Source organism: Gorilla gorilla, chromosome 8 (assembly GCF_029281585.2).
Source record: "Gorilla gorilla gorilla isolate KB3781 chromosome 8, NHGRI_mGorGor1-v2.1_pri, whole genome shotgun sequence".
NCBI classification, from domain to species: Eukaryota; Metazoa; Chordata; class Mammalia; order Primates; family Hominidae; genus Gorilla; species Gorilla gorilla.
In genome coordinates, this window is record NC_073232.2 from 87,330,383 (window position 1) to 87,350,799 (window position 20,417).

General features: G+C 47.9%; 1 long non-coding RNA gene across 1 annotated transcript; it reads left to right on the forward strand.

Moving 5' to 3' along the window:
* The first annotated feature begins 13,837 nt into the window (after positions 1–13,837).
* Positions 13,838–14,981, forward strand: LOC129524994 (uncharacterized). Its single transcript, XR_008669018.2, has 2 exons — positions 13,838–14,142; positions 14,798–14,981. It is a non-coding gene; the product is annotated as an uncharacterized lncRNA (long non-coding RNA).
* The last annotated feature ends 5,436 nt before the right edge of the window (positions 14,982–20,417 follow it).

Consider the following 20,417-nt stretch of genomic DNA (forward strand, 5'->3'; position numbering starts at 1 on the left):
TCTTTAAAACATACATGCACGTGCACACACACACACATTCACACATGCATGCACACTCACACACTCACATATGCACTCACGTGAGTATACACACTCTCACACGTGCACACTCAAACATGCATACTCACAGGCATCTGAGGCCCCACAACCACCGTGGGCTGAGCCTGGGGACTGAGGAAGCAGGTGCAGCAGGCACAACTGGGCGTTCAGAAATGTTTCTCCCCAGGCCCCTGGCTCCCCATTTCCCTCCGTCATGGCTCCCCCTCTACTTCCAAATCTCAATGCCATCGACCTCATCTCCTACCAAATCTTGGAGAAGATCGGATCTCATTTGCTCAGACGTGGTCTGGGGACATTTGGGTTTGAGGCCCTCCCTGGGCTGTGGGATGCAATACCAAAAGTAGGTAGGTAGGGCCCCCAGGTGCTTCCCTGAGCCCCTGCTGTCACCAGCTCCAGGTCAAAATGAACTGCTGAGTACCGCCAGACCTGTCTTGGTGGGCGCAAGGGGTGGCCTTGGGACAAGAGTCCAGGACATGGCCCTGCAATGGCCTGCTGACCAGCCAAAGCTTTAGCAGTGCAGCCTAGGGGGAGGCGCACAGGATTGGCAGCCAGACACACCTGCGTTCACTGGGCCTCTGCTTTCCGACTTCCTGGCTGTGACACCTCAGGCAAGTTGCTTATTTAACCTCACTGAGACTCAGTTTCCTCACCTGTGAAAATGAAGAGGAAAGAATGTACCCCATAGGGGCTGTTGATAGGATTAAAAGAGAGAATGTGTGCAATTGTCTTATCTGAGAATCAAGATATGGCAGCTGAAATAAAGAATGTTGTAATTTTCTTATCTCCTTGGCTCAATAGTTTTTTTTTGTTTAAAATTAGAGAAAAGGTCTCTCTTTGTCACCCAGGCAAGAGAGCAGTGGTGCAATTAGAGCTCACTGAGGTCTCAAACTCCTGGGCTCAAGTGATCCTCCCACCTCAGCCTCTTGAGTAGCTGGGACTATAGGCGTGTGCCACCATGCCTGGCTAATTTTTTAAAAAAATTACTTTTTGTAGAGTTGAGGCCTAACTCTGTTGCCCAGACTGGTCTCGAACTCCTGGCCTCAAATCCTCTTGCCGTCACCCAAAGTGTTGGGATTATAGCTGGGGGCCACTGCACCTGGCCCGGCCCAAGACTTTGATCTGACAAAAAGAAGACACTCAGGGGCCACATATGCTGAAAGAACCCATGGCCGAGCACGGTATCTCATTCCTATAATCCCAGCACCTTGGGAGGCTGAGGTAGGTGGGTCACCTGAGGTCAGCAGTTTGAGATCAGCCTGGCCAACAAGGCAAAACCACATCTCTACTAAAAATACAAAAATTAGCCATGTGGTGGCTCACGCCTATAATCCCAGCACTTTGGGAGGCTGAGGCAGGTGGATCACCTGAGGTCAGGAGTCCGAGACCATCCTGGCCAACATGGTGAAACCCCATCTCTACTAAAAATACAAAAATTAGCTGAGTGTGGTGGCGCGTGCCTGTAATCCCAGCTACTTGGGAGGCTGAGGCAGGAGAATTGACTGAACGTGGGAGGTGGAGGTTGCAGTGAACCAAGGTCGTGCTACTGCACTCCAGTCTGGGTAACAGAGCAAGACTCTGTCTCAAAAAACAAACAAACAAACAAACAAACAACAACAAAAAAACAAAAACAAACTCAGTGCTGGTCTTAGCAGTAGGGCCGGTAAAAACCTCACCTATGAGATGTGTGTCTAATGGGAAGGGAACCCCAGGGTGTGGTGGATGACGGACAGCTCAGGGATCCTAGTTGGTTCCCTACCTCTTCTAGGGTCTCCTCCTGCTCTCCCTTGGCGCTGATGTGTCTCAATCTGGGAGGCAGGAGGAAGAGAGGAACATGGGATTCTGAATGGCCATAGTCAAGGTCAGGCAGTCTGTCCTGGCCACCTCACGGATAGACCCTAGGCTTCTATCAGGCCTCGTAAGACTTGTTGACATAGAAGAGAGAGGCCACGTGCACTAAACAGCATTGGCAAGAAACCAAAGAAAGCTCTGCATTCAACGGAGGTATGGAGTGGAGGGGCTCAGGACCTGCAGGCTGAGCAGCACCAGGGAGAATACAAAGTCTGGGGTCCTGCTCTGTCGCCCAGGCTGGAGTGCAGTGGTGGAATCATAGCTCACTGCAGCCTCAGACTCCTGGCCTCAAGCAGTCCTCTTGCCTCAGTCTCCCGAGTAGCTGGGACTACAGGTGCATGCCACCATGCCTGGCTAATGGCCTCCGGCCAATGGCTTCACGTTGCCCAGATGCTAGATGAGTCTATTTCTATTTAGCATGTGATTCTCCCCGCCTGACATGAGAACCCAAACCCCGCCCTCTGGTATGTGAGGAGGACAGGACACAAAGTCTTGTGAGGTTCTCTTGGAGGTCATTGCTTAAGCCCAGGCTGTCAGAAAGTCTGCTCTGGGACAAAGTTGGAGGCTGGGAAATGTGCCTTCTGTCTTGGACTTTCTTATCCCCTCCCTGGCTTCTGGTGCCCAGCCAGTTTCCAGACAGCCTACAGCCCACCTGGACTGCTCTCAGGGAGCTGAGGCCTGACTCAGCCTCTTGTTCATTGCTCCCCTATCTGGACACAGTCATCTCTGCTGGCGCATTCACGCCGAGGGCCAGATGTGTTCTCTCGCTCTTCCGGGATGAAGTGTGTACCCTGACTTAGTCCATTTCATGTTGTTATAAAGGAATCCCAGAGACTGTGTAAGTTATGAAGGAAAAAGGCATAATTGGCTCACAGTGTAGATATCTGGAAAAGTTCAAGACTGGGCATCTGACGAGGGCCTCAGGCTGCTCCACTCATGGCAGAAAGTGAAGGGGAGCTGTTGCATGCAGAGATTGCATAGTGGGAGAAACCAGGGAGGCCAGGCTCTTTTAACAATCCACTCCCCAGGAACTACGGTGAGAACTCACTCACCCCCAAGGGAGTGCGCTCATCTATTTGAGGATCCACCCCGATGGCCCCAACACTTTCCACCAGTCCCCACCTCCATCATTGGGGATTGCGTTTCAACATGAAGTTTGGAGGGGACAAACATTACAACCTTAGCAACCCCACACCCACTTAACCCAAAGGGGTGCTAAATTAGCACAGGTGATGACAGGCATGAAGTATTGTTAGATAAACATTTTGATTTGCCTCCTGTCATTTATATGAATAAATGTCACGTGCATGTACATGTGTGTGCGCCCTACACTTTTTAGATAAAATAGCGTTTCCTGTATATCCTGGTTTCGAACCTGACTTTTTCCGTTTAATACATTGTAAATGTTTTCCCATGTGCTTATAGTCTTCCATGACACAATTTTAAATGACTCTAAAGGATTGCCTTGTGACCCTCAAAGTGAGGCACATGCCAGACAATCCACTGGGTGAGGGAAGGAAATATTACAACTTCCTTTCATCTTTATTTTTATCTAAAAAAAGGCAGAAATGAAGCTTTATTACTTTCTAATACCTGGCCTCCGTTCTGGTCGGCCTGCACATGTGGTGCATGTGTGGTCCTGCAGGGGGCAGAGGGTTGACAGTGGCACCTGCACATTTCTGTTTGTTCTGCAAATTGCAATTTACTGCAGCTTCTAAGTGTTTGGTTGAAGAGATTACATTAACTAATAACCTTCACAAAATAGACAGGTGGCTTAATTTCTAGCTAAGAAAATGCAGACTGTAGGCTGCAAAACGTGAGAGGTTGGGAGTGGGGTGAGGGTTGAAAAATTACCTATTGGGTACAATGTTCACTATTCAGGTGATGGGCTCACTAAAAGCCCAGACTCCACCACTACGCAATATATGCATGTAAGAAATCTACATTTTCATTTTGGGAGGTTGAGGCAGGTGGATCACTTGAGGTCAGGAGTTCCCGACCAGCCTGGTCAACATAGTGAAACCCTGTCTATACTAAAAATACAAAAATCAGGCAGGTGTGGTGGCACACTCCTGTAATCCCAGCTACTCGGGAGCCTGAGGCAGGAGAATCACTTAACCTGGGAGGCAGAGGTTTCAGTGAGCTGAGATTGCGCCACTGCACTCCAACCTGAGTGACAGAGTGAGACTCTGTCTCGAAAAAAAGAAAAAGAAATCTGCACTTGTATTGCCTAAATATATAAAAATAAAAAACTGCAGAGCACGAAAAGAGAACAAGAAAATGGCTGAGTGGATTCTTTTTCAGATTCCTTTGTGAACTCATCATCATTCTGGTTAGATGAGAAAACAACAGTATAATCAGATTTGAAAAGGAGTCAGCCAGAAATATATTAACATTTGAGAAGATTATGTGAATCATAGGTATACAGTCATTTCATTCATGATGGCCTTACCCTAAGTGCATATTGTACCTTGAGGTATAAGCTAATGAGAGTATCGCCATAGGCAAGACAGTTAAACAATTAACAATGAAAATATAAAGACAAATCTCTACATCCTTTCACTGATGTTGAAAGTCATGCAATCTTTCGGCCCTTAAACATTTTTACTAAACTACTGATAATAAATGTTTAGAAGCTTAGAGGTCACAAAACATGGTAAAACTGGCCAAAATAACACATGAAACAAATATGGGGAAGAATTTAAATACAGCATTTCATTGCAAAATACTATTGAAGGCCAGGCGAAGTGGCTTACACCTGTAATCCCAGCACTTTAGAAGCCTGCGGCAGGAGGATCGCTTGAGCCCAGGAGTTTGACACCAGCCGGGGTAACATAGTAAGACATTGTCTCTACAAAAAATAAAAAATTAGCTTTGTGTGGGGGCGCATGCCTGTGGTCCCAGCTACTCAGAAGGCTAAGGTGGGAGGATCCCTTGAGCCTGGGAGGCCAAGGCTGCAGTGAGCTGTGACTGCACCACTGCATTCCAGCCTGGGCAACAGAGTGAAACCCTGTCTCAAAAATGAAATGAAGCCAGGCGTGATGACTCATGCCTGTAATCCCAACACTTTGGGAGGCCAAGGCGGGTGGATCGCCTGAGGTCAGGAGTTCGAGATCAGCCTGGCCAACATGGTGAAACTCCTTCTCTACTAAAAATACAAAAAATTAGCTGGGCCTGGTGGCAGATGACTGTAATCCCAGCTACTCGGGAGGCTGAGGTAGGAGAGAGAATCTCTTGAACCCAGGAGGCAGAGGTTGCAGTTAGGCGAGATTGCGCCACTGCACTCCAGCCTGGGCAACAAGAGTGAAACTCCATCTCAATAATAATAATAATAATAAAAGAAATGAAATAAAATACTATGAAGATATGTGGAAAGCAGTTGCTGAATATCTGAAGAAATAAATACTAGAATACATAATATAGTCTGGGAGTTTCATCATGTAGTTGGATGGAAGTACACATATTTCCAACATGATTCAGTTATGACATTTGCTGAAATCTGTCTCAAAAATGAAATATACTATTTATGTTTTCATAAGTCACTACAGGAAGGATAATTGAAGGACATATATTCTCAATAGTGAATGATGTCTTCACAAATTTTTTTTTAAACATGTAAGTATAAGTGCAGCTAAGAGCCAACTTTGACTGCGGTAAGAAGGTTCTTGAACATTGTGGTGGAGCTGACTATGTAGCACCGTGGACAAAGTCACTGTCACCAGACCCGGGCTGTCCTGGTTCAAGTTCCAGTGCTGCTGCTTGCTAGCTATGTGACCTTGGGCAATTCACCACCTTCCCTGTGCCTCAGTTTCCTTGTCTGTGAAATGGGATAATAATTGTACCCATATGAGGGGTAGTTGTGAAAATTAAATGAATCAATATATGTAAAGCACTTAAAGTCTGCCTGGCACACAGTAAGTGCTCAACAAATATTAGCTAATAGTGTAAATCACACATAAAATTTATTCACAGGCAAACTACTATAGCAGAAGATTTGTTTGTTTGTTTGTTTGAGACGAAATTTCGAACTTGTTGCCCAGGCTGGAGTGCAATGGCACAATCTCCGCTCATTGCAACCTCTGCCTCCTGGGTTCAAGTGATTCTCCAGCCTCAGCCTCCTGAGTAGCTGGGATTATAGGTTCGTGCCACCATGCTCGGCTAATTTTTTTATTTTTAGTAGAGACGGGGTTTCACCATGTTGAATTACATAAATTACACACCCAACCTTTGTGTAGATAAATAATTTTTTTGCTTATTCCTTATGTCCTTAAAAATATGATAAATATTCTGCCATATATTAAAAGTTTTGTTTTCTGAACTGAACCACCTCACTGATAGTATAGAGCTATGCACTTCCAGCTTCAAATGTTCTTCTATGGGCCAGGTGCAGTGGCTCACACCTGTAATCCCAGCACTTTGGAGATGGAGGCGGGCAGATCACCTGAGGTCAGGGGTTCAAGACCAGCCTGGCCAATATGGTGAAACCCTTCTCTACTAAAAATACAAAAAATTAGCCAGGCATGGTGGCGGGTGCCTGTAATCCTAGCTACTCGGGACGCTGAGGCAAGAGGATCTCTTGAACCTGGGAGGCGGAGGTTGCAGTGAGCCAAGATCGTGCCATCACACTCCCGCCTGGGTGACAAAGTGACACTCCATCTCAAAAACAAAACAAAAGAAAACAAAAAACCAACAAAACAAACAAGATTATGTCCTTTGCAGGGACATGGATGGAGCTGGAGGCTATTATCTTTAGTAAACTAACCCAGGAACAGAAAATCAAATACTGCATGTTCTCACTTATAAGTGGGAGCTAAATGACGAGAACACGTGCACACACAGAGGAGAACAACACACACTGGGGCCTATTGGAGAGTGAAGGGTGGGAAGAGGAAGAGGATCAGGAAAAATAACTAATGGACACTCGGCTTAACACCTGGGTAATGAAATAATCCGCACAACAAACCCTCATGACACAAGTTTACCTGTATAACAAAACTGCTCATGTGCCCCTGAACTTAAAATAAAAGTTAAATTTTTAAAAAGGAAAAAAATAAAATAAAATGTGTAAACAGAATTTTCTGACTAGTTTAAAGATCTTCTAATGAAAATTTTAGTATTTTGTATGCATTAAATATAAAAAATGTAAGACCTCTTGGCTGACATCATAGAAGTAGAAAATTTACTTAGCTTAATTTCAATAAAAATTTCTGTATACTTAGTAAATGAGAATGAGAAATTAATTTATTGATTTATTAACTGTGCCCAATTATGCCTTTCCTCTATTTGTATCTGTGTCTTTATAAAAGACTGTTTTGAATTATAACAACTATTATAACCAGGAATGGAAATATATTGAACTTTCAGTTGTATTATAATGTTAAACTAAGACTTTAAGAAATGATTGATTAAATCCAAAATCACATGGCTCTTTTTAAACCAAAATATTTCTGAAGTATTAATGAATAAAACAGAGCAAATTTAAAATATTGTTTAAAATTTCCATATCATGTGTTTTGTATTGCATCTGAAACTTTTAGTTTGATAGTACCTACATATCATTTATTAAAAGTAAATGACTATTTATTAGGGTGTAAGCAAACATTATTTTTGATGGGAGTATGTGACTATGGACTCAAAATACAAGAGACCACTTGATCCCCAATTAGTAGGCACTGAGGTTGTTTCCAATTTTTTAACTTTTTCAAATGATGTAGGGAGCATCTTATGTAGAAGTTATTTCCTGCATTACTGCTGATTTTCTGGGGACAGCTTCCTAGAAGTGAGAATGCTTAATCCAAGAGTATGCTCATTGTAAGGGAATATTTTATTTTTATTTATTTAGTTAGTTTACAAATCTCCTGCAGAGAGACTATAATAATGGACATGGCCACCAGCAGCGATGACAGTGTTTTCCCCTAGCCGTTGGCTTTGTTTTCATGTAATTTCAGCTGCTAGTTACAGGGGGAGGTCTCTGGTCTATCTGGGAGCAGTGACGGACCCCAGGGCCCTGGGGAAGGTAGTTTTAGGCAGGGATCTGGGATGACCACAGACTGTGGATGTCCACCAACAGCAGTCTATGCATCAGAGCAGTCGTCTGTGCATCAGACCTTTCCTGGTGGTAAGGATGAGCTCCCTGGGGACTCAGGGCATGATCCTGAGTTGTTGAGAGGTCAGGTACAGCACAGTGGGGAAAGGTGGTCATCCCACTCTGAGGTGGGGGTGGGCAGGTCCCTGAGGTGCTCTGTTTCGAGAAGGCTGTCTGTGGGATGCTGACTGTTGTCACGCAGCAGTGTCTGAGGATCAAAAGCGAGTGGAAGGAGGTCTCCTTCTCTTAGCCCATGTGGAAAGCATTTGTCTTCAGCTGGAAACCTTGCGTGAGAACAAAAGCCAGCCCTTGTGGAATGCTTGCAGGCCCTGCAGCCAGCTCTGTTCCTGGCTCTCTTGGCCTTTTGCTAAGATAGCAGAGTGGGGTTTCCCACCAGAATCAGCAGAAAAGCCAAAGTTTCCAAGCAGCAGGGACTCGCAGCAAAATGGTGGCCCTTTGTTCTCATTTTCTCAGTCCCTCTGAGCAGCACGTTGCTGCCTACCCAGGCCTTTTCTCTGTGTGGAGGCCCAGTCCCTCAGAGCCCTGCCAGGCACTCAGCTGATCTGACCCAGGAGTTCAGGCGGAGACACTGAGAGGGGCTCGTGGTTGAAGGTGCCAACTTCACAGATGGCATTCGCAGGTTGCCCTGGGATTCCTCTCTCCAGGAGCAGATGGGGAGGGGACAATTACTTGGTCACACAGGCCTTCTGGGGCTGCCGCCCCACCACCCTAGCACCCGACAGCCCCATCTTTGTGCAGGGTGGGGGTCTCGGGGGCCAGAGGTGAGAGCAGCAGGTGTTTCGCTTCCACCTTTGTCTCTGGCCCCACAGGGAACACTCACTGGGGGTCTCAGCAGCTCCATACCCCACTTCCTCCTGCCTAGGTCCTCCTAACCCTACCCAAGGCTGGAGGAGAACTTGGTATAAAGCCTGCAGGCTCAGAGAGGGATGAATGTGACTGTGGGGTCTGAAGACAGGGTGATTGGATCTGCCCTGAAGGAGCAAAGGACTTGGGGAGACGTAGGCAGTTTACATAGGTGTTCAGGCAGTGAAAGAGCCTGGACGGCTGATGGAAAAAGTCTCCCAGGAGACATAGGGGGAGATTAAGAAGCAAGATCAACTCCTTCACTGGTGCCCTTGAGCCACCTTCTCCCTCTCCCTCTCCCCTGGGATATCTGTCTCCTCTCTCAATATATATAATATTGTTTTAGTCCGTTTTGTGTTGCTATAAAGGAATATCCGAGACTGGGTGATTCACAACAAAAAGAGGTTTATTTGGCTCACAGTTCTGCAGACTGTACAAGCATGGCTCCAGCATCTGCTTGGCCTCTAGTGAGGCCTCAGGGAGCTTTTACTCATGGCAGAAGGGGAAGGGGAGCAGGTGTGCCACATGGTGTGAAAGGGAGCAAGAGATACTGCCAGGCATTTTTTTTAAAATTTACTTTAAGTTCTGGGATACATGTGGAGAATGTGCAGGTTTGTTACATAGATATACATGTGCCATGGTGGTTTGCTGCACCTGTCAACCCATCATCTAGGTTTTAAGCCCACATGCATTAGGTGTTTGTCCTAATGCTCTCCCTCCCCTTGCCCCCCACCCTGCAACAGGCCACAACTCCCCTCCCTGTGTCCATGTGTTCTCATTGTTCAACTCCCACATATGAGTGAGAACATGCAGCGTTTGGTTTTCTGTTCCTGTGTTAGTTTGCTGAGAATGATGGCTTCCAGCTTCATCCATGTCCCTGCAAAGGACATGAACTCATTCTTTTTTATGGCTGCATAGTATTCCATGGTGTATATGTGCTACATTTTCTTTATCCAGTCTATTATTGATCGGCATTTGGGTTGGTTCCAAGTCTTTGCTACTGTAAATAGTGCTGCAATAAACATATGTGTGCATGTGTCTTTATAGCAGAATGATTTATAATCCTTTGGGTATATACCCAGTAATTGGATTGCTGGATCAAATACTATTTCTAGTTCTAGATCCTTGAGGAATCACCACACTGTCTTCCACAATGGTTGAAATAATTTACACTCCCACCAACAATGTTTGGCCAGGCATTTTTAAACAACCAGCTCTTGTGTGAACAAATAGAGCAAGAACTCACTCATTACGACAGGGAGGCCACCAAGCCATTCATAAGGAGTCTGTCCCCATGACCCAAACACCACCCACCAGGCCCTACTGCCAACACTGGGGATCACATTTCAGCTTGAGATTTTCAGGGGACAAGTATTATATCAAATGGTTCTTTTCATCCTTCTGTTCATCTATGCAACTAGCCAACCAGCCAGTAATCTGTTTTTTCATTTGCTCATTCATTCATCCATTTGTTCATTCAACAAACATGAAAACCATTTGATGCATATGGCTGGCTATGGCTCAGAGGGGTTTGGGAAGACTCTGACCTGCTGCTTGTAGGACCTCATAGGCAGGAATTTGGTCAGAATCTGATTCATAAGTTTGTAGGTCTAAAAACTAATTTTTTTTTTCACCTGCCCAGAGGTTCTGGGGGACTCATTCAGTTTGTTTGTTTGTTTGTTTCGTCTTTTGTTTTTTCTTTTTGAGGCAAGGTCTTGCTCTGTCACCCAGGCTGGAGTGCAGTGGCGTAATCTGGGCTCACTGTAGCCTCTACCTCTTGGGTTCAAGTGATTCTCCTGCCTCAGCCTCCTGAGTAGCTGGGATTACAGGCATGTGCCATGATGCCCAGCTAATTTTTATATTTTTTCAGTAGAGACAGGGTTTCGCCATGTTGGCCAGGCTGGTCTCGAACTCCTGACCTCAAATGATCCATCCATCTTGGCCTCCCAAAGTGCTAGGATTACAGGCATGAGCCACTACACCTGGCCCTCATTCATTTTTTAATGAGGTCATAAGATTGATTTAGAAACCCAAAGACCAAAAATCAATTATACCCCAAGCTTGGCTGGGTGGGATAACCAATACCAGTGTCCCCTCCTGCACAAATTAAAGTCCAGAAGAGGGATGCCTACTCAAGACAATTCAATATATTTTTTTCTCCTCATGCCAATGTGAAAGGCAAATAAATCTCAGGACCCCCAAATCACTAAGCCAAAGGGAAAAATCAAGCTGGGAACTGCATCAGGCACACCTGCCTCTCATTCTATTCCTAAATAAGACAGTTACAAAGATTTTTAAAAACCTTCATATCTCCCTCACAATTTGCCTACTAGGAAGTTCCTTGTGGGCCTCAAGATCTTTACACTAAAACAGTTCCGTTGAATTTCACTCTGGCAATGTAAATTGATAGCTTATCTTCGCAGGTGCAGGACAAAGGACAGAACTCAAAGTCATCCCTCGGCTCATCTGAAACAAATGCACATCTGATTGCTTCCTCTGCCCTATTGTTTGTGTAAAAATGCAGATTTACCCAGCCAGACCAAGGCATAAGTGACTACTCCGCTACCCCGCCTCTCCTTGAAGAAAGCTGCCTTTCATGTGGCCACAATCTAAAGTTCTGAAGGATTCCAGTGATTTTGCAACCTGCAGGCTTTGACTCGGAAGGACTTAGATCTGATTTCACAAACCTTCTTTAAGGAGCAGTGCAATGAAGCAATAGGGCAGCATTCATAGGCTGGGCAAGATAGCGAGACCACCTCTTTACTAAATCATTAAAAATTATCCAAGTGTGGTAGTGCATGCCTGTTGCCCCAGCTGCTCAGGATCCTCTCTCCTTGGCCTCCCAAAGTGGTGCTGGGATTACAGGCAATGGGGAAGTGATGACTTTAAGTGGCTTTTCAGGCCCTGGACCACAGGTAGCTGCAGAGAAAGACTCTATTAGCACAAGGGAGTGAGCCCCTGAGCCCACTGCAGGGTGGGAGGCACTCAAGGTCCTGCAGTTTTGTTGGTGGGGGCTGTGAGTCATCAAAACCTGGGTATTCATACTGATGTGACTTCATTTGTACCTGCAGGTTAGTTTGGGTGTGGGAACCTTTCAGGTGGGCTAGTCTTGAGTTGCCCTTAAACATAGTTGCTCTGCCTCAACATCACATTGGAAGCTCTCCAAGATAGACTATTTTTTGTAAACCTGATAAGTGCCTGCATTTGATGAAATTATAGGAATCTGATAAATGCTTGATGCTAGGGTAGAGGAGGTTGCCCAAGAAAGAGGTAAAGGGAATGAGGTGGACTTCGTAAAATGAGGAAATCTATCCTTGGATGGAAGTCCTCTTCCTTCCTTCCTTCCTTTCTTCCTCCCTCCTTCTCTCCCTCCCTCCTTCCTTCTTTCCTTCCTTCCTTCCTTCCTGATAGACAGGGTCTCAACTTTATGGCCCAGGCTGCAGTGCAGTGCTGTGATTATAGCTCACTGCAGCCTCAAACTCCCGGGTTCAAGTAATCTTCTTGCCTCAGCCTCTGAAGTAGCTGGGGCTACAGGCATGCACCACCACACTTGGATAGTTTTTAATTTTTTTGTAGAGATAGGGTCTCACTATGTTGCCCAGGCTGCTCTTGAACTCCAGGCCTCCAGTGGTCCTCCCTCCTTGGCCTCCCAAAGTGCTGGGATTACAGGGATGAGGCACTGTGCCTGGCTGGTAAGTCTTTACAGACACCAAATCCAGTAGATTCTGTGCTGTGGGGTTAGGTCATTTGGAAAATAAGAGAATGTAGCGTCATTCACGAAACTGCTGACCAATGCTCCATCACTGCTCCTTAAGGCTTTGAAAGTTTGTGAAATCGGCTGTAAGTCCTTCCAAGCCAAAGCCTGCAGGTTGCAAAATCACTGGAATCCTTCAGAACTTTAGACTGAAAGGCAGCTTTCTTCAAGGAATCCACCTTTGCTAGGATCAGAAAAATTCAGCCTGGTCCTTGCCTCTGAGGTCCTGAGAGTCTGATTTGTACATTGCCAATTATTATTGAACATTGTAAGAGGAGAAGGAAGAAGAGAAAGGGAAGACAGAGCAAACTGGGATCCTTGAGGCAAGCAGGTGGCTGGAGCCGTTCAGAATGGTGTAGCAGAAAGGGCACTGATTTCTACCTGGGCTCTTGACAGCCGAGTGGCCTTGCTCAAGTCGCCTGGCGTCTCTGGGCCTAATTCATCTGTAAAGCCAGGGGGTTGGACTGGATTATTTATGGCCTGTGGCTGCTCTGACATCAGACAGTTCTATCAATCCTTATCCCGGAGCTGTCCCACATCTCCTTGGGTTAGATGGGAAATTAATCTCCCTTGCAGATTAAACACCTATTGCTTTTTTTTTTCTCCAGCAAGAGGGAATGAGGCAGCTATTTCTCCCTCTGTAGACAGAAGCAAAGAAAAAAGCAAAGTCAAATCAACCTCCCATTCAGTGCTTAGCCGTTCAGGCCTGAATGAACAGTGTTGGCTTGCAGGCGTCGCTCAGACCCTGTGGCTCATGGAAATCTGGAGTTGGTAGGGTCCTGACAGACGAGCCCTCTCTTTAAATTGAGAAAACAGATACCCCTAGAAGGGAAGTGGCATAGAATTAGGTAATGATGGAGCCTGAACTAGAGTCTAGATAGATACCCAGGATGAAGAACCTGCCGAGGGCCTGTTATTAGAGGCTGCTCGCGCTCTCGTGGTACTCCCTTAAGCATATACGATTAGGTAATCCTGTCCGCGTTTTCCTCTCTGATTGGAGTTTGTGTTAATCTCAATTAAGCCGTCAGCCGGGCTTCCTGGTGCGAGGCGTGGCTTCTGCCAGGCGGTGTCTTTCTACCCTTTGTAAGGAGATACGGTCGGTGATTGGTAGGCTGGGAAGCGCCAGCGGCCAATGGGGAATGCGGGGGGCGGGGATACTGGGCCGGGGCTGGGCGGGGCCGCGCGGTCGCCGTGGTTACCGAGCCGGCCGGCCGCCAATGCGCAAACACTAATTAGGCGCCCCACCCCGAAGCCCGGGCTGCGAGGCGGAGTCAGGGCCCCCTCAGCTCCACCCCGGAGCTTGGCATGATTTGCCATTTTACTGCTCCTCTGGAACCTGTGCTTCCTCCCGAGCGCAGGAGGTTCCCCTGCCGCAGCTGCCGGCCCCAGGACCTGGATGGAGATCGCCCGAGGAGAATCCGTTCTCCTGGTCACACTACAGAGGCCTAGGGGGACGAGACCTGCGGGGCCTGTCCGGACCCGAGGCGGCGCTCGGAATGGTCTCCCGTGGAGCAGAAACGCCGTTTCCTGGGTGAGGACTCTTCGTCGCCCACCTGGACGGCGGCGGAGACATCCGCGCCACCTGCTCCCCAAATCCACCTGGACGCGCACTCAGCAGGGGTGCGGGGGAGGGGCTTCCTTCCTTGGGGGCCTCGCCTAGAGCCCCCGCCCCTGGGATGCCCAGACCCCTTTCCTCCTGGGATGCCCAGACCCCTTTCCGCCTAGCATGCCCAGCCCCCCAGCACGCCCACCCCTCCGGCACACCTACCCCCACCCAGCACACTCAACCCCGCAGCACACTCACCCCCTAGAATGCCCACCCCCCAAGCACACCCCTTTCCCCCAACACACCCATCCCCCAGCACGCCCACCACACCTCCCAGCACACCCACCCCCGCCCCTACCCGTCCTGCGGTGTGTGGGGCGCGGGGGGGCTCGGACGACGCCCACGGGGCACACGTGGGCCCTCCTGTGCTCTCCTGTGCTCTCCGCACGCCCTCCCGTGCTTCCGCAAGCCTGCGCACTCCACTGGGGATTACGGTCCAGCCCACCCGGAGGACCCGATTCAAGCCCGAAGCGCCCCCCTTCCCCTTCCCAGCGCTGCGTACTGCGGCGGCCTTGTTTGATTACCTGCCTTTCCATTTCTTCTGTATTTACAACCCTCCCGACTCCCGGGGAGAGGGCAGCATAGGCAGCCAATCAGGATGCAGTCGTCTCTAAAGGTCAGGGTGACACACATTTCCCAAGATCATTCACGGACTTCGCCCTTCGATGCCTTGTTGTCATGACAAAACCTGGCTGCCAGCACTTAATGTGATTTCCCCCCATCTCTGGCAACTGAGAGAATAAAAAACTGAACATAAAATTTAACTCTTTTATTATAGTGTAGTGGTCAGTCTTATGTGAATAAAATTCTTCTCATCTAGGACCTGTCTCTCACCTTAAGAAGGAACATGGCATGAAGTGAGTTGGTCTGCATCCTTTGTTTTCCAACCATTTTTTCCTTCATTATTTTATTTTTTATTTTTAAATTTATTTTTATTTAGAGACAGGGTCTCCTATGTTGGCCAGGCTAGTCTTGAACTTCTGGCCTCAAGCAATTCTCCTGCCTCAGCCACCAGAGTAGCTGGGATTACGGGCGTGAGCCACAGTGCCTGGATTTCCTCATAATTTTGAATAATTGCATTTTTTCCTTTAGCTGTCATCATACAGACCAACTACCAGTCGCACCCAGCAGAAAATGGACCCGTTTGGAATTCAATGATTTTGCAATCTTGAATTTCATGGAAGGCCAGAGGTGTGGCTCAGGGATAGGAAGGGGTAGGGAAGGACAGGAACACACATGCCTTGGCGGTCTCTTTCAGATAAGGTTTGTGAGCCTTGACATACACTGAAACTTCTCCCATTCCCATCCTTGAAAAAATCTGTGCTTTCATCAGTATTTCTTTTTAAAAATTAATTTTTATGGTCCATAGTAGGTGTATCTATTTATGGGGTACATGAGATATTTTGATACAGGCACACAATGTGTAATAATCACATTAGGGTAAACAGGGTATCCATCACCTCAAGCATTTATCATTTCTTTGTGTTCTTTCATCATTATCTCTATGCTCGAAACACAAGATGATTCTCAGTTTCACGCTAAAGTCCTAAAAACACAAACTCCCTGCCTCTGCCATCAGAAGCATGGAGTGCAGCTTGAGGGAAACCCGTCTGTCAATAGACGAGACGTGGCGTGTTGTTCCCACATCCATGCTTAGTCTGTCCAGAATTCCTTCTTTTCATCCCTTGAACTCTTCTCCACCCTGCAAATTCCCCATTCTCCATTCACATCTGGTGGGTTCCATAGCCATGCACTTAACTGCTTTTGCCTCATTAAGTCCTAGAATAAAGGGCCTTTCAGGTGGGAGGGTGAGTCCAGTCCTGGAGGAGAGGCCTCCAGTTCCCACAGGGCCTGACTGCCTGACAAACCCAGCCTGGCTCTGGCCTTCATGTAGGTGTTGGTTTGTGGGGCAGCCTGGAGGGTCCGAGGAAAAAGGAATTCATCTGTAATCAGCAAACCAGAATGAAGGTGAAGTTAGAGTGGAGAGGAGCTAGTTCAGGTCAGCATCTGCAGCAGCAGAGGCCGGTTTGGGATTTGTCCCAAGCTCAATAATAACCCTAGACAAGACACCAAAATCATTTGGAGAGCTGTTTTTCCCTGTCAGTTTATGACTGGCCACGTCTGGCCAAGAAAAAGAAGGTGGAGGAAGCCCGCCAGGAATGACTTCCAGGCGCACAAGGCTGAGTCTGAACTGAGGCCGACCAGAAATTGCAATTAGCGTGGAAATAAAGATCTTTTCAGAAAAGAAAATGGCCCCGGCACTTGTGTTTTATTGTCTCTCTCATCCCCTGGCACCTGCCCAGACAGCCCTGAGACAGCCTCTTGGCTCACAGACTTGTGAATACCCAGGCAGGCCAAGGGGGAGCAGTACCCATCCTCACCTGCTTCTAGAAGGTGTGAGCTGCTTGTGGTGAAGGGAAAGCCAGGCCCCCCGAGGCCGGAGACCACCGGAGCTCCTTAGCAGGGAGGAGGAAGATCTGCTCCCCTCACAGGCTACATACATTTGCACGGTTTGTTGCAGACCCCCAGAAGCAAATTCTTAAGCCAAATCCTAGGGGGTTACAAAATGGTGTCCCTGGGACACCCCCCTTTTTGTGAGAACGCACTAATTACCTACAAAGTCAGTGTTCTCTGCAAGAAGGCAGAGAACCCTGAGCAAAGTCAGAGGACACAAACATGCTTTTTTTTTTTGGCAAAAAAGAGGATGGGGTGTTTTTCATTCTCATCCTAATTTTGTTTACAGATTAGGGGTGGAAAGGCATGCTAACCTGCATTCCGTTTATTTTAAAGATACGGCAGCATTTGATAATTCAGCATCGGAGCATTACCAGGGAGTGGACTGGAGGCTAAGTGCATTGCACGTGCGGTTTTATTGTATCTCACAGCAGCTCCACACAGTGGGTATTAATACCACTCCAGTTTGCAGAAGAGGAACTGGAGGCTCAGAGAGGTTAAGTAACTTTCCCAAGGCTCATGAGTGGTAGTGTGGGATTCAAACCAGGGGATTCTAAGCTGCAACCTAGCAGTTCTTGGTTCGACCCCTTGTGAGGCCAGAGAAGCCTGAACGCAGGCAGGATGAAACCCAAGCCCCCAACAGGGTCAGAAGGGGGAAAATAATTCCCCCAAGGTCATCTGCTATTAAGTGTCTGAGTCGGATTTGACTTCCTGGGACAGGACAGGGAAGGTTTGGGAATTGGGAAGGAGTAAAAAAATTTTGGATCATTAGGGTCTGCCAGGAGGGTAGGAAGTGTGGGCAGCTGGGGGCCGATGTGTGTTTATGAGTGAGTGGGAGAGACGGGGTGGGCTGGCAGTGGAACAAAAAGTTCCATTCTTCCAGTCAGTCCACAGTTTATGTTGACACTACCCTCAAGATATATCCTCAGCCACCTTTTATCACCTCCATGGATGTAGCCGGCGACCACCAAACCTACCTAGGGTGACTGCAGTCTCCTGGTGGCTCTGCCCACTTCCACCCTTGCCCTCCTTCCTTCTGGGCTGTCAGACCTTTGCATTCCTCTGCCAAACCCTCCAGGATTCCCCGCTACCCCCGACCCCACCCCACTGCATGAACTGCCTCTTGCTCCCTCCCACACCTGCCTGACCTCACTCCTTGGCTCTGCTTCACTCTGCTCTTGCCCCAGGGCCCTTGCACTTGGTGATCTTTCTGCCCTCAATGCTTCTTGTCTTCACTCAGGCACAGGCTAGGCCCATGGCAGTGGGTTATCAGAACCTATTAACATTACTGTCATTAAAGTTGGTATACGCTCCCCCGCTGCTAATTAGGCTGGCTTTAAAATTTAAAAACAAAAAATAACTTCAGTAAGGCATTCCCTGGCCTCTTTATTGGAAATTTCAACCACCGCTGACACCTCCTATCTCCCTTCTGTTTTCTTTTTCCCCCTGGTGTGACCCCTAACTTACACTAAATTACTTATCTCATTCACCTTCTATTTCCCCAGCTAGAATGCGAGTCCCATGAGAACAGGGGTTTTTGTCTGTGTGGTTTGGTTGGTTTCTTCCATCCTGGTACCTAGAACAGTGCCTGGGACACATCATGAACTTAATAAATATTTGTTGAACAAATGAATGAATGCAGGAAGCCCCACAATTTAGTTCATGTCAGGGGAAAGAGCTAGAATCTTCTGATAGGACAGGAGGCGGGGAGCAGGAGGGTTGTGGAAGGTGAGATTAAGGAGGCTGCGCTGGTGATGAGGGCAGCGATCCAGGAGCTAATAGTAGACGTCCTGGAAGCTGTGGGTATGGGAGACCGCCCCCAGCATCTCTCATCTCCACCCCTCCATCACGCACTGGGGACGCTCACAGGATGCCTTCATGTAGGTCCAGGAACACAACGAGATGCCAGAGATGGCAGTGTTTAAAACGGACAGCTGGGATGAAATGGCCCAGTCTTAAGTAACAAGAGGCCGAGAGAAAGTCACGGAACCAGGGCAGGAGCTGTCCACTCCTCTGCTAGGTCTGCCCCAGTCCCTGGCACCCAGCAGGAGTGTCATCTGAGAGCTGCCAGGAGAGACCCAAGGGGCCATTGGCAGAGCCAGACCCTCTCCTGCTGGCCCGGCTCAGAGAGACAGCGAGGCCAGAAGCCCATGGGGTGGGGCAGGAAGGACACCTGACCAGGCCACAAAGCAAACGGCACAAATTCCCGGGATGCCAGCCCAGCAGGAGAGTCCCTGGTGCTCTTCCAGCTCTCCACAGCAGTTTGAAAAGCCCAGGCTTCTCATTTCCAGATTAGGGGCTCCTGGGACCTTGAGAGAGACAGACCTGGGGGGAGTCCAGACTCCGCCTTTACTGTCCGTGTGATTTCGAGCAGGTCTCTCTCCTATAAAATGTGAAACATGCAGTCAAATATGACCGGGTGACTGTGAGGATTCAGTGAGATAATGCACAGTGAGGCTTGGCATGCAGATGCACAGTCAGCCCTGACACACTCTTATTTTCTTTGCTGTCAGGGTCATATTCGGGAACAGGAATGGGGTTTAATAGGGCTCTTGAGAAAGCAAGAATGAAACAGGAAATCTGGAAACCTGGGCCCAGGCTCCAGCGCTGGCTGATTAAGGGTCTGGGCAAGGTTATCCCATGTCTCACCCCTGCTGTCTCCATACAGGTAAACAGAGGGGCTTGAATTCCATGACCCCTAAAGTGCCTTCTGGCTCCAATATTCTGTGATTCGTGACTCTGAGCAAACATCATTTTTTTACTGGACTCCATTAAATGGAGGAACCAGGGCCGGCTCAAGCGTGTAATCCCAGACCAGCCTGGCCAACATGGTGAAACCCTGTCTCTACTAAAAATACAAAAATTAGCTGGGCGTGGTGGCGGATGTCTGTAATCCCAGCTATTTGGGAGGCTAAAGCAGGAGAATCGCTTGAACCCAGGAGGCGGAGTTTGCAATGAGCTAAGATTGCACCACTACATTCCAGCCTGGGCAACAGAGCAAGACTCTGTCTCAAAAAAAAAAAAAAAAAAGAGGAACCAGGTGGCCAGGGCCTATCAGACTTCACAAAGGAGATTCTCTCAGAGGTTTTCTGCATAGACTTGGTGGGTTTTTGTGAGTTAAGTAGGGATGTCCTCACACAGTGGCAAGCTGGTCAGTGATTCTGAAACCCAGCTGTGCCCCATGTCCCCAGGGGCTCCAAGCACAGATTCTCAGACCACCTCATGCCTATTGGTTTAGAATCTCTAAGGGTGTGCTCAGGAGTCAGTATTTTTGTTGTTGTTTTAGAGACAGTGTCTTTCTCTGTCACCCAGGCTGGAGTGCGGTGGCATAATCATGGTTCACTGCAGCCTTGAACTTCTGGGCTGAAGTGATCTTTCTGCCTCCGCCTTCCAAGTAGCTAGGACTACAGACACTGGCTACCATGCCAAGCTAATGTGTTTTTAGTTTTTGTAGAGATGAAATCTCACTATGTTTCTCAGGCTGGTCTGAAACTGGCCTCAGGCGATCCTCCTGCCTGGGCCTCCCAAAGCGCTGGGACTACAGGCGAGATCCACTGCACCTGGCTAGGAGTCAGCATTGTTATCAATCTCCCAGGTGATACCGTCAGCTGTAAGGATGCACTTTTGGGACTCTCCAATAGCGCAGGTTCCACGTGGACAGGGAGGATGCTCTGCTCTCCTGAGTGTCTTAGTAGCGTGGTAGAAATCACCCCTCGAAGGGAACATCTTTGAGTGAAAGCGTCCTC